Below are 14,791 nucleotides of genomic sequence, written 5' to 3'. Positions count from 1 at the left end.
AGAGACGCTCACGGCTTGCTGCGCTTGTTCCCTTCGCGGGCAATCAGTGCTCCTGTTTTCGAGACAGAAAACAGTGGCAGCGGTGGGATTCGAACCCACGCCTCCGAAGAGACTGGTGCCTGAAACCAGCGCCTTAGACCGCTCGGCCACGCTACCTACGCGCCACGGTGGTCACAGGAGCTGCGTTCTTACCCACGAGACCACACCGCAATGGCACAAAAACGAGAAGTAAAAACTGGCAGCGGTGGGATTCGAACCCACGCCTCCGAAGAGACTGGTGCCTTAACCAGCGCCTTAGACCGCTCGGCCACGCTACCTGCGTCAGTGCTTTTCGCTTTTGTAGAAATAGTGCACGACACAGCTTCCTGTTCTGCTGCGACTGGCTGCTCATCCGTTGCACCTCAAACAACTGCCCTTTTCGAATAGAGATTAACTACACAGGCGGCTGCCCGCGCTCTGGTGCGACGGCGTTGCGTGTTGATAATGAGCTGTGTAGTGCCACCTGCAGCCTGCGTAACATGAGTGAAAAATCAAGAGGGCACCGTGATTTCAAAACACTGAGTCACTATCGTCATTGCAGCGACAGCAAGGCAAAAGTTTAAAATTTGCCGTGACCAGGATTCGAACCTGGGTTATTGCGGCCACAACGCAATGTCCTAACCACTAGACGATCACGGCCACGCAAGCACCGCCGACAGCAGCTCTCGCGACTGCAAGTGGCGATGGACAGCAAAGCTCAGCCCACACACCACTGTGTCTCCCCACAGCTGCGTCCAGACGCGGTCTCCATTACATGGTATACTGGCAAACGAACGTGTCTGCGCTGTTAGGACACTAAGCAGTGTGGTTAGCTGCATTCAACCCCCGTGGCAATGTCTTGCAGTCCTCCAGCTCTGTTGACCACAGTTAGGTGCCTCGATAAGAGGTGGACAGGTGTCGCATCGCTCTCGCCGTCACTTGTTACCACGAATCGTACTTAACGTAGTTTTCTGCAAGCGTCAGCGTAGCGTCAGTCGAGCTAAGTCGGGCCAAGTCGCATAGAGGAGCAACAAAATGCGCATTTCCGGTACCGGGAATCGAACCCGGGCCTCCTGGGTGAGAGCCAGGTATCCTAGCCACTAGACCACACCGGATAACGACGCAAGTGCTCCTCCAGCGAACGCAGCAAACTGCACACACGCTACTTGACGACAACGGCAAAAATTTAGCGTTTCCACTTTGTAGAACGGCATGCTCGGGGACACATTTCGTGGAGGACGAACGCCAGCAACCGTGACACCAGACTGCGCCTGTGAATCCTGTCGTTGCACCACGCACTGTGCTGCTACGACAATTTAAGAAAGAGACGCTCACGGCTTGCTGCGCTGTTCCCTTCGCGGGCAATCAGTGCTCCTGTTTTCGAGACAGAAAACAGTGGCAGCGGTGGGATTCGAACCCACGCCTCCGAAGAGACTGGTGCCTGAAACCAGCGCCTTAGACCGCTCGGCCACGCTACCTACGCGCCACGGTGGTCACAGGAGCTGCGTTCTTACCCACGAGACCACACCGCAATGGCACAAAAACGAGAAGTAAAACCTGGCAGCGGTGGGATTCGAACCCACGCCTCCGAAGAGACTGGTGCCTTAAACCAGCGCCTTAGACCGCTCGGCCACGCTACCTGCGTCAGTGCTTTTCGCTTTTGTAGAAAAGTGCACGACACAGCTTCCTGTTCTGCTGCGACTGGCTGCTCATCCGTTGCACCTCAAACAACTGCCCTTTTCGAATAGAGATTAACTACACAGGCGGCTGCCCGCGCTCTGGTGCGACGGCGTTGCGTGTTGATAATGAGCTGGTAGTGCCACCTGCAGCCTGCGTAACATGAGTGAAAAATCAAGAGGGCACCGTGATTTCAAACACTGAGTCACTATCGTCATTGCAGCGACAGCAAGGCAAAAGTTTAAAATTTGCCGTGACCAGGATTCGAACCTGGGTTATTGCGGCCACAACGCAATGTCCCTAACCACTAGACGATCACGGCCACGCAAGCACCGCCGACAGCAGCTCTCGCGACTGCAAGTGGCGATGGACAGCAAAGCTCAGCCCACACACCACTGTGTCTCCCCACAGCTGCGTCAGACGCGGGTCTCCATTACATGTATACTGGCAAACGAACGTGTCTGCGCTGTTAGGACACTAAGCAGTGTGGTTAGCTGCATTCAACCCCCGTGGCAATGTCTTGCAGTCCTCCAGCTCTGTTGACCACAGTTAGGTGCCTCGATAAGAGGTGGACAGGTGTCGCATCGCTCTCGCCGTCACTTGTTACCACGAATCGTACTTAACGTAGTTTTCTGCAAGCGTCAGCGTAGCGTCAGTCGAGCTAAGTCGGGCCAAGTCGCATAAGAGGAGCAACAAAATGCGCATTTCCGGTACCGGGAATCGACCCGGGCCTCCTGGGTGAGAGCCAGGTATCCTAGCCACTAGACCACACCGGATAACGACGCAAGTGCTCCTCAGCGAACGCAGCAAACTGCACACACGCTACTTGACGACAACGGCAAAAATTTAGCGTTTCCACTTTGTAGAACGGCATGCTCGGGGACACATTTCGTGGAGACGAACGCCAGCAACCGTGACACCAGACTGCGCCTGTGAATCCTGTCGTTGCACCACGCACTGTGCTGCTACGACAATTTAAGAAAGAGACGCTCACGGCTTGCTGCGCTGTTCCCTTCGCGGGCAATCAGTGCTCCTGTTTTCGAGACAGAAAAACAGTGGCAGCGGTGGGATTCGAACCCACGCCTCCGAAGAGACTGGTGCCTGAAACCAGCGCCTTAGACCGCTCGGCCACGCTACCTACGCGCCACGGTGGTCACAGGAGCTGCGTTCTTACCCACGAGACCACACCGCAATGGCACAAAAACGAGAAGTAAAAACTGGCAGCGGTGGGATTCGAACCCACGCCTCCGAAGAGACTGGTGCCTTAAACCAGCGCCTTAGACCGCTCGGCCACGCTACCTGCGTCAGTGGCTTTTCGCTTTTGTAGAAATAGTGCACGACACAGCTTCCTGTTCTGCTGCGACTGGCTGCTCATCCGTTGCACCTCAAACAACTGCCCTTTTCGAATAGAGATTAACTACACAGGCGGCTGCCCGCGCTCTGGTGCGACGGCGTTGCGTGTTGATAATGAGCTGGTAGTGCCACCTGCAGCCTGCGTAACATGAGTGAAAAATCAAGAGGGCACCGTGATTTCAAACACTGAGTCACTATCGTCATTGCAGCGACAGCAAGGCAAAAGTTTAAAATTTGCCGTGACCAGGATTCGAACCTGGGTTATTGCGGCCACAACGCAATGTCCTAACCACTAGACGATCACGGCCACGCAAGCACCGCCGACAGCAGCTCTCGCGACTGCAAGTGGCGATGGACAGCAAAGCTCAGCCCACACACCACTGTGTCTCCCCACAGCTGCGTCAGACGCGGTCTCCATTACATGTATACTGGCAAACGAACGTGGTCTGCGCTGTTAGGACACTAAGCAGTGTGGTTAGCTGCATTCAACCCCCGTGGCAATGTCTTGCAGTCCTCCAGCTCTGTTGACCACAGTTAGGTGCCTCGATAAGAGGTGGACAGGTGTCGCATCGCTCTCGCCGTCACTTGTTACCACGAATCGTACTTAACGTAGTTTTCTGCAAGCGTCAGCGTAGCGTCAGTCGAGCTAAGTCGGGCCAAGTCGCATAAGAGGAGCAACAAAATGCGCATTTCCGGTACCGGGAATCGAACCCGGGCCTCCTGGGTGAGAGCCAGGTATCCTAGCCACTAGACCACACCGGATAACGACGCAAGTGCTCCTCCAGCGAACGCAGCAAACTGCACACACGCTACTTGACGACAACGGCAAAAATTTAGCGTTTCCACTTTGTAGAACGGCATGCTCGGGACACATTTCGTGGAGACGAACGCCAGCAACCGTGACACCAGACTGCGCCTGTGAATCCTGTCGTTGCACCACGCACTGTGCTGCTACGACAATTTAAGAAAGAGACGCTCACGGCTTGCTGCGCTGTTCCCTTCGCGGGCAATCAGTGCTCCTGTTTTCGAGACAGAAAACAGTGGCAGCGGTGGGATTCGAACCCACGCCTCCGAAGAGACTGGTGCCTGAAACCAGCGCCTTAGACCGCTCGGCCACGCTACCTACGCGCCACGGTGGTCACAGGAGCTGCGTTCTTACCCACGAGACCACACCGCAATGGCACAAAAACGAGAAGTAAAAACTGGCAGCGGTGGGATTCGAACCCACGCCTCCGAAGAGACTGGTGCCTTAAACCAGCGCCTTAGACCGCTCGGCCACGCTACCTGCGTCAGTGCTTTTCGCTTTTGTAGAAATAGTGCACGACACAGCTTCCTGTTCTGCTGCGACTGGCTGCTCATCCGTTGCACCTCAAACAACTGCCCTTTTCGAATAGAGATTAACTACACAGGCGGCTGCCCGCGCTCTGGTGCGACGGCGTTGCGTGTTGATAATGAGCTGGTAGTGCCACCTGCAGCCTGCGTAACATGAGTGAAAAATCAAGAGGGCACCGTGATTTCAAACACTGAGTCACTATCGTCATTGCAGCGACAGCAAGGCAAAAGTTTAAAATTTGCCGTGACCAGGATTCGAACCTGGGTTATTGCGGCCACAACGCAATGTCCTAACCACTAGACGATCACGGCCACGCAAGCACCGCCGACAGCAGCTCTCGCGACTGCAAGTGGCGATGGACAGCAAAGCTCAGCCCACACACCACTGTGTCTCCCCACAGCTGCGTCAGACGCGGTCTCCATTACATGTATACTGGCAAACGAACGTGTCTGCGCTGTTAGGACACTAAGCAGTGTGGTTAGCTGCATTCAACCCCGTGGCAATGTCTTGCAGTCCTCCAGCTCTGTTGACCACAGTTAGGTGCCTCGATAAGAGGTGGACAGGTTGTCCGCATCGCTCTCGCCGTCACTTGTTACCACGAATCGTACTTAACGTAGTTTTCTGCAAGCGTCAGCGTAGCGTCAGTCGAGCTAAGTCGGGCCAAGTCGCATAAGAGGAGCAACAAAATGCGCATTTTCCGGTACCGGGAATCGAACCCGGGCCTCCTGGGTGAGAGCCAGGTATCCTAGCCACTAGACCACACCGGATAACGACGCAAGTGCTCCTCCAGCGAACGCAGCAAACTGCACACACGCTACTTGACGACAACGGCAAAAATTTAGCGTTTCCACTTTGTAGAACGGCATGCTCGGGACACATTTCGTGGAGACGAACGCCAGCAACCGTGACACCAGACTGCGCCTGTGAATCCTGTCGTTGCACCACGCACTGTGCTGCTACGACAATTTAAGAAAGAGACGCTCACGGCTTGCTGCGCTGTTCCCTTCGCGGGCAATCAGTGCTCCTGTTTTCGAGACAGAAAACAGTGGCAGCGGTGGGATTCGACCCACGCCTCCGAAGAGACTGGTGCCTGAAACCAGCGCCTTAGACCGCTCGGCCACGCTACCTACGCGCCACGGTGGTCACAGGAGCTGCGTTCTTACCCACGAGACCACACCGCAATGGCACAAAAACGAGAAGTAAAAACTGGCAGCGGTGGGATTCGAACCCACGCCTCCGAAGAGACTGGTGCCTTAAACCAGCGCCTTAGACCGCTCGGCCACGCTACCTGCGTCAGTGCTTTTCGCTTTTGTAGAAATAGTGCACGACACAGCTTCCTGTTCTGCTGCGACTGGCTGCTCATCCGTTGCACCTCAAACAACTGCCCTTTTCGAATAGAGATTAACTACACAGGCGCTGCCCGCGCTCTGGTGCGACGGCGTTGCGTGTTGATAATGAGCTGGTAGTGCCACCTGCAGCCTGCGTAACATGAGTGAAAAATCAAGAGGGCACCGTGATTTCAAACACTGAGTCACTATCGTCATTGCAGCGACAGCAAGGCAAAAGTTTAAAATTTGCCGTGACCAGGATTCGAACCTGGGTTTATTGCGGCCACAACGCAATGTCCTAACCACTAGACGATCACGGCCACGCAAGCACCGCCGACAGGCAGCTCTCGCGACTGCAAGTGGCGATGGACAGCAAAGCTCAGCCCACACACCACTGTGTCTCCCACAGCTGCGTCAGACGCGGTCTCCATTACATGTATACTGGCAAACGAACGTGTCTGCGCTGTTAGGACACTAAGCAGTGTGGTTAGCTGCATTCAACCCCCGTGGCAATGTCTTGCAGTCCTCCAGCTCTGTTGACCACAGTTAGGTGCCTCGATAAGAGGTGGACAGGTGTCGCATCGCTCTCGCCGTCACTTGTTACCACGAATCGTACTTAACGTAGTTTTCTGCAAGCGTCAGCGTAGCGTCAGTCGAGCTAAGTCGGGCCAAGTCGCATAAGAGGAGCAACAAAATGCGCATTTCCGGTACCGGGAATCGAACCCGGGCCTCCTGGGTGAGAGCCAGGTATCCTAGCCACTAGACCACACCGGATAACGACGCAAGTGCTCCTCCAGCGAACGCAGCAAACTGCACACACGCTACTTGACGACAACGGCAAAAATTTAGCGTTTCCACTTTGTAGAACGGCATGCTCGGGGACACATTTCGTGAGACGAACGCCAGCAACCGTGACACCAGACTGCGCCTGTGAATCCTGTCGTTGCACCACGCACTGTGCTGCTACGACAATTTAAGAAAGAGACGCTCACGGCTTGCTGCGCTGTTCCCTTCGCGGGCAATCAGTGCTCCTGTTTTCGAGACAGAAAACAGTGGCAGCGGTGGGATTCGAACCCACGCCTCCGAAGAGACTGGTGCCTGAAACCAGCGCCTTAGACCGCTCGGCCACGCTACCTACGCGCCACGGTGGTCACAGGAGCTGCGTTCTTACCCACGAGACCACACCGCAATGGCACAAAAACGAGAAGTAAAAACTGGCAGCGGTGGGATTCGAACCCACGCCTCCGAAGAGACTGGTGCCTTAAACCAGCGCCTTAGACCGCTCGGCCACGCTACCTGCGTCAGTGCTTTTCGCTTTTGTAGAAATAGTGCACGACACAGCTTCCTGTTCTGCTGCGACTGGCTGCTCATCCGTTGCACCTCAAACAACTGCCCTTTTCGAATAGAGATTAACTACACAGGCGGCTGCCCGCGCTCTGGTGCGACGGCGTTGCGTGTTGATAATGAGCTGGTAGTGCCACCTGCAGCCTGCGTAACATGAGTGAAAAATCAAGAGGGGCACCGTGATTTCAAACACTGAGTCACTATCGTCATTGCAGCGACAGCAAGGCAAAAGTTTAAAATTTGCCGTGACCAGGATTCGAACCTGGGTTATTGCGGCCACAACGCAATGTCCTAACCACTAGACGATCACGGCCACGCAAGCACCGCCGACAGCAGCTCTCGCGACTGCAAGTGGCGATGGACAGCAAAGCTCAGCCCACACACCACTGTGTCTCCCCACAGCTGCGTCAGACGCGGTCTCCATTACATGTATACTGGCAAACGAACGTGTCTGCGCTGTTAGGACACTAAGCAGTGTGGTTAGCTGCATTCAACCCCCGTGGCAATGTCTTGCAGTCCTCCAGCTCTGTTGACCACAGTTAGGTGCCTCGATAAGAGGTGGACAGGTTGTCGCATCGCTCTCGCCGTCACTTGTTTACCACGAATCGTAACTTAACGTAGTTTTCTGCAAGCGTCAGCGTAGCGTCAGTCGAGCTAAGTCGGGCCAAGTCGCATAAGAGGAGCAACAAAATGCGCATTTCCGGTACCGGGAATCGAACCCGGGCCTCCTGGGTGAGAGCCAGGTATCCTAGCCACTAGACCACACCGGATAACGACGCAAGTGCTCCTCCAGCGAACGCAGCAAACTGCACACACGCTACTTGACGACAACGGCAAAAATTTAGCGTTTCCACTTTGTAGAACGGCATGCTCGGGGACACATTTCGTGGAGACGAACGCCAGCAACCGTGACACCAGACTGCGCCTGTGAATCCTGTCGTTGCACCACGCACTGTGCTGCTACGACAATTTAAGAAAGAGACGCTCACGGCTTGCTGCGCTGTTCCCTTCGCGGGCAATCAGTGCTCCTGTTTTCGAGACAGAAAACAGTGGCAGCGGTGGGATTCGAACCCACGCCTCCGAAGAGACTGGTGCCTGAAACCAGCGCCTTAGACCGCTCGGCCACGCTACCTACGCGCCACGGTGGTCACAGGAGCTGCGTTCTTACCCACGAGACCACACCGCAATGGCACAAAAACGAGAAGTAAAAACTGGCAGCGGTGGGATTCGAACCCACGCCTCCGAAGAGACTGGTGCCTTAAAACCAGCGCCCTTAGACCGCTCGGCCACGCTACCTGCGTCAGTGCTTTTCGCTTTTGTAGAAATAGTGCACGACACAGCTTCCTGTTCTGCTGCGACTGGCTGCTCATCCGTTGCACCTCAAACAACTGCCCTTTTCGAATAGAGATTAACTACACAGGCGGCTGCCCGCGCTCTGGTGCGACGGCGTTGCGTGTTGATAATGAGCTGGTAGTGCCACCTGCAGCCTGCGTAACATGAGTGAAAAATCAAGGAGGGCACCGTGATTTCAAACACTGAGTCACTATCGTCATTGCAGCGACAGCAAGGCAAAAGTTTAAAATTTGCCGTGACCAGGATCGAACCTGGGTTATTGCGGCCACAACGCAATGTCCTAACCACTAGACGATCACGGCCACGCAAGCACCGCCGACAGCAGCTCTCGCGACTGCAAGTGGCGATGGACAGCAAAGCTCAGCCCACACACCACTGTGTCTCCCCACAGCTGCGTCAGACGCGGTCTCCATTACATGTATACTGGCAAACGAACGTGTCTGCGCTGTTAGGACACTAAGCAGTGTGGTTAGCTGCATTCAACCCCGTGGCAATGTCTTGCAGTCCTCCAGCTCTGTTGACCACAGTTAGGTGCCTCGATAAGAGGTGGGACAGGTGTCGCATCGCTCTCGCCGTCACTTGTTACCACGAATCGTACTTAACCGTAGTTTTCTGCAAGCGTCAGCGTAGCGTCAGTCGAGCTAAGTCGGGCCAAGTCGCATAAGAGGAGCAACAAAATGCGCATTTCCGGGTACCGGGAATCGAACCCGGGCCTCCTGGGTGAGAGCCAGGTATCCTAGCCACTAGACCACCCGGATAACGACGCAAGTGCTCCTCCAGCGAACGCAGCAAACTGCACACACGCTACTTGACGACAACGGCAAAAATTTAGCGTTTCCACTTTGTAGAACGGCCATGCTCGGGACACATTTCGTGGAGACGAACGCCAGCAACCGTGACACCAGACTGCGCCTGTGAATCCTGTCGTTGCACCACGCACTGTGCTGCTACGACAATTTAAGAAAGAGACGCTCACGGCTTGCTGCGCAGTTCCCTTCGCGGGCAATCAGTGCTCCTGTTTTCGAGACAGAAAACAGTGGCAGCGGTGGGATTCGAACCCACGCCTCCGAAGAGACTGGTGCCTGAAACCAGCGCCTTAGACCGCTCGGCCACGCTACCTACGCGCCACGTGGTCACAGGAGCTGCGTTCTTTACCCACGAGACCCACACCGCAATGGCACAAAAACGAGAAGTAAAAACTGGCAGCGGTGGGATTCGAACCCACGCCCTCCGAAGAGACTGGTGCCTTAAACCAGCGCCTTAGACCGCTCGGCCACGCTACCTGCGTCAGTGCTTTTCGCTTTTGTAGAAATAGTGCACGACACAGCTTCCTGTTCTGCTGCGACTGGCTGCTCATCCGTTGCACCTCAAACAACTGCCCTTTTCGAATAGAGATTAACTACACAGGCGGCTGCCCGCGCTCTGGTGCGACGGCGTTGCGTGTTGATAATGAGCTGGTAGTGCCACCTGCAGCCTGCGTAACATGAGTGAAAAATCAAGAGGGCACCGTGATTTCAAACACTGAGTCACTATCGTCATTGCAGCGACAGCAAGGCAAAAAGTTTAAAATTTGCCGTGACCAGGATTCGAACCTGGGTTATTGCGGCCACAACGCAATGTCCTAACCACTAGACGATCACGGCCACGCAAAGCACCGCCGACAGCAGCTCTCGCGACTGCAAGTGGCGATGGACAGCAAAGCTCAGCCCACACACCACTGTGTCTCCCCACAGCTGCGTCAGACGCGGTCTCCATTACATGTATACTGCAAACGAACGTGTCTGCGCTGTTAGGACACTAAGCAGTGTGGTTAGCTGCATTCAACCCCCGTGGCAATGTCTTGCAGTCCTCCAGCTCTGTTGACCACAGTTAGGTGCCTCGATAAGAGGTGGACAGGTGTCGCATCGCTCTCGCCGTCACTTGTTACCACGAATCGTACTTAACGTAGTTTTCTGCAAGCGTCAGCGTAGCGTCAGTCGAGCTAAGTCGGGCCAAGTCGCATAAGAGGAGCAACAAAATGCGCATTTCCGGTACCGGGAATCGAACCCGGGCCTCCTGGGTGAGAGCCAGGTATCCTAGCCACTAGACCACACCGGATAACGACGCAAGTGCTCCTCCAGCGAAACGCAGCAAACTGCACACACGCTACTTGACGGACAACGGCAAAATTTAGCGTTTCCACTTTGTAGAACGGCATGCTCGGGACACATTTCGTGGAGACGAACGCCAGCAACCGTGACACCAGACTGCGCCTGTGAATCCTGTCGTTGCACCACGCACTGTGCTGCTACGACAATTTAAGAAAGAGACGCTCACGGCTTGCTGCGCTGTTCCCTTCGCGGGCAATCAGTGCTCCTGTTTTCGAGACAGAAAACAGTGGCAGCGGTGGGATTCGAACCCACGCCTCCGAAGAGACTGGTGCCTGAAACCAGCGCCTTAGACCGCTCGGCCACGCTACCTACGCGCCACGGTGGTCACAGGAGCTGCGTTCTTACCCACGAGACCACACCGCAATGGCACAAAAACGAGAAGTAAAAACTGGCAGCGGTGGGATTCGAACCCCACGCCTCCGAAGAGACTGGTGCCTTAAACCAGCGCCTTAGACCGCTCGGCCACGCTACCTGCGTCAGTGCTTTTCGCTTTTGTAGAAATAGTGCACGACACAGCTTCCTGTTCTGCTGCGACTGGCTGCTCATCCGTTGCACCTCAAACAACTGCCCTTTTCGAATAGAGATTAACTACACAGGCGGCTGCCCGCGCTCTGGTGCGACGGCGTTGCGTGTTGATAATGAGCTGGGGTAGTGCCACCTGCAGCCTGCGTAACATGAGTGAAAAATCAAGAGGGCACCGTGATTTCAAACACTGAGTCACTATCGTCATTGCAGCGACAGCAAGGCAAAAGTTTAAAATTTGCCGTGACCAGGATTCGAACCTGGGTTATTGCGGCCACAACGCAATGTCCTAACCACTAGACGATCACGGCCCACGCAAGCACCGCCGACAGCAGCTCTCGCGACTGCAAGTGGCGATGGACAGCAAAGCTCAGCCCACACACCACTGTGTCTCCCCACAGCTGCGTCAGACGCGGTCTCCATTACATGTATACTGGCAAACGAACGTGTCTGCGCTGTTAGGACACTAAGCAGTGTGGTTAGCTGCATTCAACCCCCCGTGGACAATGTCTTGCAGTCCTCCAGCTCTGTTGGACCACAGTTAGGTGCCTCGATAAGAGGTGGACAGGTGTCGCATCGCTCTCGCCGTCACTTGTTACCACGAATCGTACTTAACGTAGTTTTCTGCAAGCGTCAGCGTAGCGTCAGTCGAGCTAAGTCGGGCCAAGTCGCATAAGAGGAGCAACAAAATGCGCATTTCCGGTACCGGGAATCGAACCCGGGCCTCCTGGGTGAGAGCCAGGTATCCTAGCCACTAGACCACACCGGATAACGACGCAAGTGCTCCTCCAGCGAACGCAGCAAACTGCACACACGCTACTTGACGACAACGGCAAAAATTTAGCGTTTCCACTTTGTAGAACGGCATGCTCGGGACACATTTCGTGGAGACGAACGCCAGCAACCGTGACACCAGGACTGCGCCTGTGAATCCTGTCGTTGCACCACGCACTGTGCTGCTACGACAATTTAAGAAAGAGACGCTCACGGCTTGCTGCGCTGTTCCCTTCGCGGGCAATCAGTGCTCCTGTTTTCGAGACAGAAAACAGTGGCAGCGGTGGGATTCGAACCCCGCCTCCGAAGAGACTGGTGCCTGAAACCAGCGCCTTAGACCGCTCGGCCACGCTACCTACGCGCCACGGTGGTCACAGGAGCTGCGTTCTTACCCACGAGACCACACCGCAATGGCACAAAAACGAGAAGTAAAAACTGGCAGCGGTGGGATTCGAACCCACGCCTCCGAAGAGACTGGTGCCTTAAACCAGCGCCTTAGACCGCTCGGCCACGCTACCTGCGTCAGTGCTTTTCGCTTTTGTAGAAATAGTGCACGACACAGCTTCCTGTTCTGCTGCGACTGGCTGCTCATCCGTTGCACCTCAAACAACTGCCCTTTTCGAATAGAGATTAACTACACAGGCGGCTGCCCGCGCTCTGGTGCGACGGCGTTGCGTGATAATGAGCTGGTAGTGCCACCTGCAGCCTGCGTAACATGAGTGAAAAATCAAGAGGGCACCGTGAATTTCAAACACTGAGTCACTATCGTCATTGCAGCGACAGCAAGGCAAAAGTTTAAAATTTGCCGTGACCAGGATTCGAACCTGGGTTATTGCGGCCACAACGCAATGTCCTAACCACTAGACGATCACGGCCACGCAAGCACCGCCGACAGCAGCTCTCGCGACTGCAAGTGGCGATGGACAGCAAAGCTCAGCCCACACACCACTGTGTCTCCCCCACAGCTGCGTCAGACGCGGTCTCCATTACATGTATACTGGCCAAACGAACGTGTCTGCGCTGTTAGGGACACTAAGCAGTGTGGGTTAGCTGCATTCAACCCCCGTGGCAATGTCTTGCAGTCCTCCAGCTCTGTTGACCACAGTTAGGTGCCTCGATAAGAGGTGGACAGGTGTCGCATCGCTCTCGCCGTCACTTGTTACCACGAATCGTACTTAACGTAGTTTTCTGCAAGCGTCAGCGTAGCGTCAGTCGAGCTAAGTCGGGCCAAGTCGCATAAGAGGAGCAACAAAATGCGCATTTCCGGTACCGGGAATCGAACCCGGGCCTCCTGGGTGAGAGCCAGGTATCCTAGCCACTAGACCACACGGATAACGACGCAAGTGCTCCTCCAGCGAACGCAGCAAACTGCACACACGCTACTTGACGACAACGGCAAAAATTTAGCGTTTCCACTTTGTAGAACGGCATGCTCGGGACACATTCGTGGAGACGAACGCCAGCAACCGTGACACCAGACTGCGCCTGTGAATCCTGTCGTTGCACCACGCACTGTGCTGCTACGACAATTTAAGAAAGAGACGCTCACGGCTTGCTGCGCTGTTCCCTTCGCGGGCAATCAGTGCTCCTGTTTTCGAGACAGAAAACAGTGGCAGCGGTGGGATTCGAACCCACGCCTCCGAAGAGACTGGTGCCTGAAACCAGCGCCTTAGACGCTCGGCCACGCTACCTACGCGCCACGGTGGTCACAGGAGCTGCGTTCTTACCCACGAGACCACACCGCAATGGCACCAAAAACGAGAAGTAAAAACTGGCAGCGTGGGATTCGAACCCACGCCTCCGAAGAGACTGGTGCCTTAAACCAGCGCCTTAGACCGCTCGGCCACGCTACCTGCGTCAGTGCTTTTCGCTTTTGTAGAAATAGTGCACGACACAGCTTCCTGTTCTGCTGCGACTGGCTGCTCATCCGTTGCACCTCAAACAACTGCCCTTTTCGAATAGAGATTAACTACACAGGCGGCTGCCCGCGCTCTGGTGCGACGGCGTTGCGTGTTGATAATGAGCTGGTAGTGCCACCTGCAGCCTGCGTAACATGAGTGAAAAATCAAGAGGGCACCGTGATTTCAAACACTGAGTCACTATCGTCATTGTCAGCGACAGCAAGGCAAAAGTTTAAAATTTGCCGTGACCAGGATTCGAACCTGGGTTATTGCGGCCACAACGCAATGTCCTAACCACTAGACGATCACGGGCCACGCAAGCACCGCCGACAGCAGCTCTCGCGACTGCAAGTGGCGATGGACAGCAAAGCTCAGCCCACACACCACTGTGTCTCCCACAGCTGCGTCAGACGCGGTCTCCATTACAATGTATACTGGCAAACGAAACGTGTCTGCGCTGTTAGGACACTAAGCAGTGTGGTTAGCTGCATTCAACCCCCGTGGCAATGTCTTGCAGTCCTCCAGCTCTGTTGACCACAGTTAGGTGCCTCGATAAGAGGTGGACAGGTGTCGCATCGCTCTCGCGCGTCACTTGTTACCACGAATCGTACTTAACGTAGTTTTCTGCAAGCGTCAGCGTAGCGTCAGTCGAGCTAAGTCGGGCCAAGTCGCATAAGAGGAGCAACAAAATGCGCATTTCCGGTACCGGGAATCGAACCCGGGCCTCCTGGGTGAGAGCCCAGGTATCCTAGCCACTAGACCACACCGGATAACGACGCAAGTGCTCCTCCAGCGAACGCAGCAAACTGCACACACGCTACTTGACGACAACGGCAAAAATTTAGCGTTTCCACTTTGTAGAACGGCATGCTCGGGACACATTTCGTGGAGACGAACGCCAGCAACCGTGACACCAGGACTGCGCCTGTGAATCCTGTCGTTGCACCACGCACTGTGCTGCTACGACAATTTAAGAAAGAGACGCTCACGGCTTGCTGCGCTGTTCCCTTCGCGGGCAATCAGTGCTCCTGTTTTCGA

General features: G+C 55.1%; 43 non-coding genes across 43 annotated transcripts; all 43 read right to left on the bottom strand.

The window, feature by feature from the left end:
• Positions 1 to 74: 74 nt before the first annotated feature.
• Positions 75 to 156, bottom strand: Trnal-cag. The gene has a single exon. It is a non-coding gene; the product is annotated as a tRNA-Leu (tRNA).
• Positions 157 to 606: 450 nt separating this feature from the next.
• Trnah-gug lies at positions 607 to 678 on the bottom strand. Its single transcript has one exon. It is a non-coding gene; the product is annotated as a tRNA-His (tRNA).
• Positions 679 to 1,061: 383 nt separating this feature from the next.
• Positions 1,062 to 1,133, bottom strand: Trnae-cuc. Its single transcript has one exon. It is a non-coding gene; the product is annotated as a tRNA-Glu (tRNA).
• A 281-nt stretch (positions 1,134 to 1,414) lies between these two features.
• Trnal-cag lies at positions 1,415 to 1,496 on the bottom strand. The gene has a single exon. It is a non-coding gene; the product is annotated as a tRNA-Leu (tRNA).
• Positions 1,497 to 1,576: 80 nt separating this feature from the next.
• Trnal-aag lies at positions 1,577 to 1,658 on the bottom strand. Its single transcript has one exon. It is a non-coding gene; the product is annotated as a tRNA-Leu (tRNA).
• A 286-nt stretch (positions 1,659 to 1,944) lies between these two features.
• Positions 1,945 to 2,017, bottom strand: Trnah-gug. The gene has a single exon. It is a non-coding gene; the product is annotated as a tRNA-His (tRNA).
• A 383-nt stretch (positions 2,018 to 2,400) lies between these two features.
• Trnae-cuc lies at positions 2,401 to 2,471 on the bottom strand. The gene has a single exon. It is a non-coding gene; the product is annotated as a tRNA-Glu (tRNA).
• A 280-nt stretch (positions 2,472 to 2,751) lies between these two features.
• On the bottom strand, positions 2,752 to 2,833 carry Trnal-cag. Its single transcript has one exon. It is a non-coding gene; the product is annotated as a tRNA-Leu (tRNA).
• Positions 2,834 to 2,913: 80 nt separating this feature from the next.
• Trnal-aag lies at positions 2,914 to 2,995 on the bottom strand. Its single transcript has one exon. It is a non-coding gene; the product is annotated as a tRNA-Leu (tRNA).
• Positions 2,996 to 3,283: 288 nt separating this feature from the next.
• Positions 3,284 to 3,355, bottom strand: Trnah-gug. Its single transcript has one exon. It is a non-coding gene; the product is annotated as a tRNA-His (tRNA).
• A 383-nt stretch (positions 3,356 to 3,738) lies between these two features.
• Trnae-cuc lies at positions 3,739 to 3,810 on the bottom strand. Its single transcript has one exon. It is a non-coding gene; the product is annotated as a tRNA-Glu (tRNA).
• A 279-nt stretch (positions 3,811 to 4,089) lies between these two features.
• On the bottom strand, positions 4,090 to 4,171 carry Trnal-cag. Its single transcript has one exon. It is a non-coding gene; the product is annotated as a tRNA-Leu (tRNA).
• An 80-nt stretch (positions 4,172 to 4,251) lies between these two features.
• Trnal-aag lies at positions 4,252 to 4,333 on the bottom strand. Its single transcript has one exon. It is a non-coding gene; the product is annotated as a tRNA-Leu (tRNA).
• Positions 4,334 to 4,620: 287 nt separating this feature from the next.
• On the bottom strand, positions 4,621 to 4,692 carry Trnah-gug. The gene has a single exon. It is a non-coding gene; the product is annotated as a tRNA-His (tRNA).
• Positions 4,693 to 5,076: 384 nt separating this feature from the next.
• On the bottom strand, positions 5,077 to 5,148 carry Trnae-cuc. Its single transcript has one exon. It is a non-coding gene; the product is annotated as a tRNA-Glu (tRNA).
• Positions 5,149 to 5,427: 279 nt separating this feature from the next.
• Positions 5,428 to 5,508, bottom strand: Trnal-cag. The gene has a single exon. It is a non-coding gene; the product is annotated as a tRNA-Leu (tRNA).
• Positions 5,509 to 5,588: 80 nt separating this feature from the next.
• Trnal-aag lies at positions 5,589 to 5,670 on the bottom strand. The gene has a single exon. It is a non-coding gene; the product is annotated as a tRNA-Leu (tRNA).
• Positions 5,671 to 5,956: 286 nt separating this feature from the next.
• On the bottom strand, positions 5,957 to 6,029 carry Trnah-gug. The gene has a single exon. It is a non-coding gene; the product is annotated as a tRNA-His (tRNA).
• A 382-nt stretch (positions 6,030 to 6,411) lies between these two features.
• Positions 6,412 to 6,483, bottom strand: Trnae-cuc. Its single transcript has one exon. It is a non-coding gene; the product is annotated as a tRNA-Glu (tRNA).
• A 279-nt stretch (positions 6,484 to 6,762) lies between these two features.
• Trnal-cag lies at positions 6,763 to 6,844 on the bottom strand. The gene has a single exon. It is a non-coding gene; the product is annotated as a tRNA-Leu (tRNA).
• Positions 6,845 to 6,924: 80 nt separating this feature from the next.
• On the bottom strand, positions 6,925 to 7,006 carry Trnal-aag. The gene has a single exon. It is a non-coding gene; the product is annotated as a tRNA-Leu (tRNA).
• A 288-nt stretch (positions 7,007 to 7,294) lies between these two features.
• On the bottom strand, positions 7,295 to 7,366 carry Trnah-gug. Its single transcript has one exon. It is a non-coding gene; the product is annotated as a tRNA-His (tRNA).
• Positions 7,367 to 7,751: 385 nt separating this feature from the next.
• Positions 7,752 to 7,823, bottom strand: Trnae-cuc. The gene has a single exon. It is a non-coding gene; the product is annotated as a tRNA-Glu (tRNA).
• A 280-nt stretch (positions 7,824 to 8,103) lies between these two features.
• On the bottom strand, positions 8,104 to 8,185 carry Trnal-cag. Its single transcript has one exon. It is a non-coding gene; the product is annotated as a tRNA-Leu (tRNA).
• Positions 8,186 to 8,265: 80 nt separating this feature from the next.
• On the bottom strand, positions 8,266 to 8,349 carry Trnal-uaa. The gene has a single exon. It is a non-coding gene; the product is annotated as a tRNA-Leu (tRNA).
• A 288-nt stretch (positions 8,350 to 8,637) lies between these two features.
• Positions 8,638 to 8,708, bottom strand: Trnah-gug. The gene has a single exon. It is a non-coding gene; the product is annotated as a tRNA-His (tRNA).
• Positions 8,709 to 9,090: 382 nt separating this feature from the next.
• Positions 9,091 to 9,164, bottom strand: Trnae-cuc. Its single transcript has one exon. It is a non-coding gene; the product is annotated as a tRNA-Glu (tRNA).
• A 279-nt stretch (positions 9,165 to 9,443) lies between these two features.
• Positions 9,444 to 9,525, bottom strand: Trnal-cag. Its single transcript has one exon. It is a non-coding gene; the product is annotated as a tRNA-Leu (tRNA).
• Positions 9,526 to 9,606: 81 nt separating this feature from the next.
• On the bottom strand, positions 9,607 to 9,689 carry Trnal-aag. The gene has a single exon. It is a non-coding gene; the product is annotated as a tRNA-Leu (tRNA).
• A 288-nt stretch (positions 9,690 to 9,977) lies between these two features.
• Trnah-gug lies at positions 9,978 to 10,049 on the bottom strand. Its single transcript has one exon. It is a non-coding gene; the product is annotated as a tRNA-His (tRNA).
• Positions 10,050 to 10,431: 382 nt separating this feature from the next.
• Positions 10,432 to 10,503, bottom strand: Trnae-cuc. Its single transcript has one exon. It is a non-coding gene; the product is annotated as a tRNA-Glu (tRNA).
• A 280-nt stretch (positions 10,504 to 10,783) lies between these two features.
• Positions 10,784 to 10,865, bottom strand: Trnal-cag. Its single transcript has one exon. It is a non-coding gene; the product is annotated as a tRNA-Leu (tRNA).
• Positions 10,866 to 10,945: 80 nt separating this feature from the next.
• Trnal-aag lies at positions 10,946 to 11,028 on the bottom strand. The gene has a single exon. It is a non-coding gene; the product is annotated as a tRNA-Leu (tRNA).
• A 289-nt stretch (positions 11,029 to 11,317) lies between these two features.
• Trnah-gug lies at positions 11,318 to 11,389 on the bottom strand. Its single transcript has one exon. It is a non-coding gene; the product is annotated as a tRNA-His (tRNA).
• A 386-nt stretch (positions 11,390 to 11,775) lies between these two features.
• On the bottom strand, positions 11,776 to 11,847 carry Trnae-cuc. The gene has a single exon. It is a non-coding gene; the product is annotated as a tRNA-Glu (tRNA).
• Positions 11,848 to 12,127: 280 nt separating this feature from the next.
• Trnal-cag lies at positions 12,128 to 12,208 on the bottom strand. The gene has a single exon. It is a non-coding gene; the product is annotated as a tRNA-Leu (tRNA).
• An 80-nt stretch (positions 12,209 to 12,288) lies between these two features.
• Positions 12,289 to 12,370, bottom strand: Trnal-aag. The gene has a single exon. It is a non-coding gene; the product is annotated as a tRNA-Leu (tRNA).
• Positions 12,371 to 12,655: 285 nt separating this feature from the next.
• On the bottom strand, positions 12,656 to 12,727 carry Trnah-gug. Its single transcript has one exon. It is a non-coding gene; the product is annotated as a tRNA-His (tRNA).
• Positions 12,728 to 13,112: 385 nt separating this feature from the next.
• On the bottom strand, positions 13,113 to 13,185 carry Trnae-cuc. Its single transcript has one exon. It is a non-coding gene; the product is annotated as a tRNA-Glu (tRNA).
• A 277-nt stretch (positions 13,186 to 13,462) lies between these two features.
• On the bottom strand, positions 13,463 to 13,543 carry Trnal-cag. The gene has a single exon. It is a non-coding gene; the product is annotated as a tRNA-Leu (tRNA).
• Positions 13,544 to 13,624: 81 nt separating this feature from the next.
• Trnal-aag lies at positions 13,625 to 13,705 on the bottom strand. Its single transcript has one exon. It is a non-coding gene; the product is annotated as a tRNA-Leu (tRNA).
• A 288-nt stretch (positions 13,706 to 13,993) lies between these two features.
• Trnah-gug lies at positions 13,994 to 14,066 on the bottom strand. The gene has a single exon. It is a non-coding gene; the product is annotated as a tRNA-His (tRNA).
• A 384-nt stretch (positions 14,067 to 14,450) lies between these two features.
• On the bottom strand, positions 14,451 to 14,523 carry Trnae-cuc. Its single transcript has one exon. It is a non-coding gene; the product is annotated as a tRNA-Glu (tRNA).
• Between the last annotated feature and the right edge of the window lie 268 nt (positions 14,524 to 14,791).

The sequence above is a fragment of the Schistocerca americana genome, unplaced genomic scaffold (assembly GCF_021461395.2).
Source record: "Schistocerca americana isolate TAMUIC-IGC-003095 unplaced genomic scaffold, iqSchAmer2.1 HiC_scaffold_1006, whole genome shotgun sequence".
NCBI lineage: Eukaryota > Metazoa > Arthropoda > Insecta > Orthoptera > Acrididae > Schistocerca > Schistocerca americana.
Note: the sequence above shows the minus strand (reverse complement) of the source record. Positions and strands in the feature narration are given on the sequence as shown.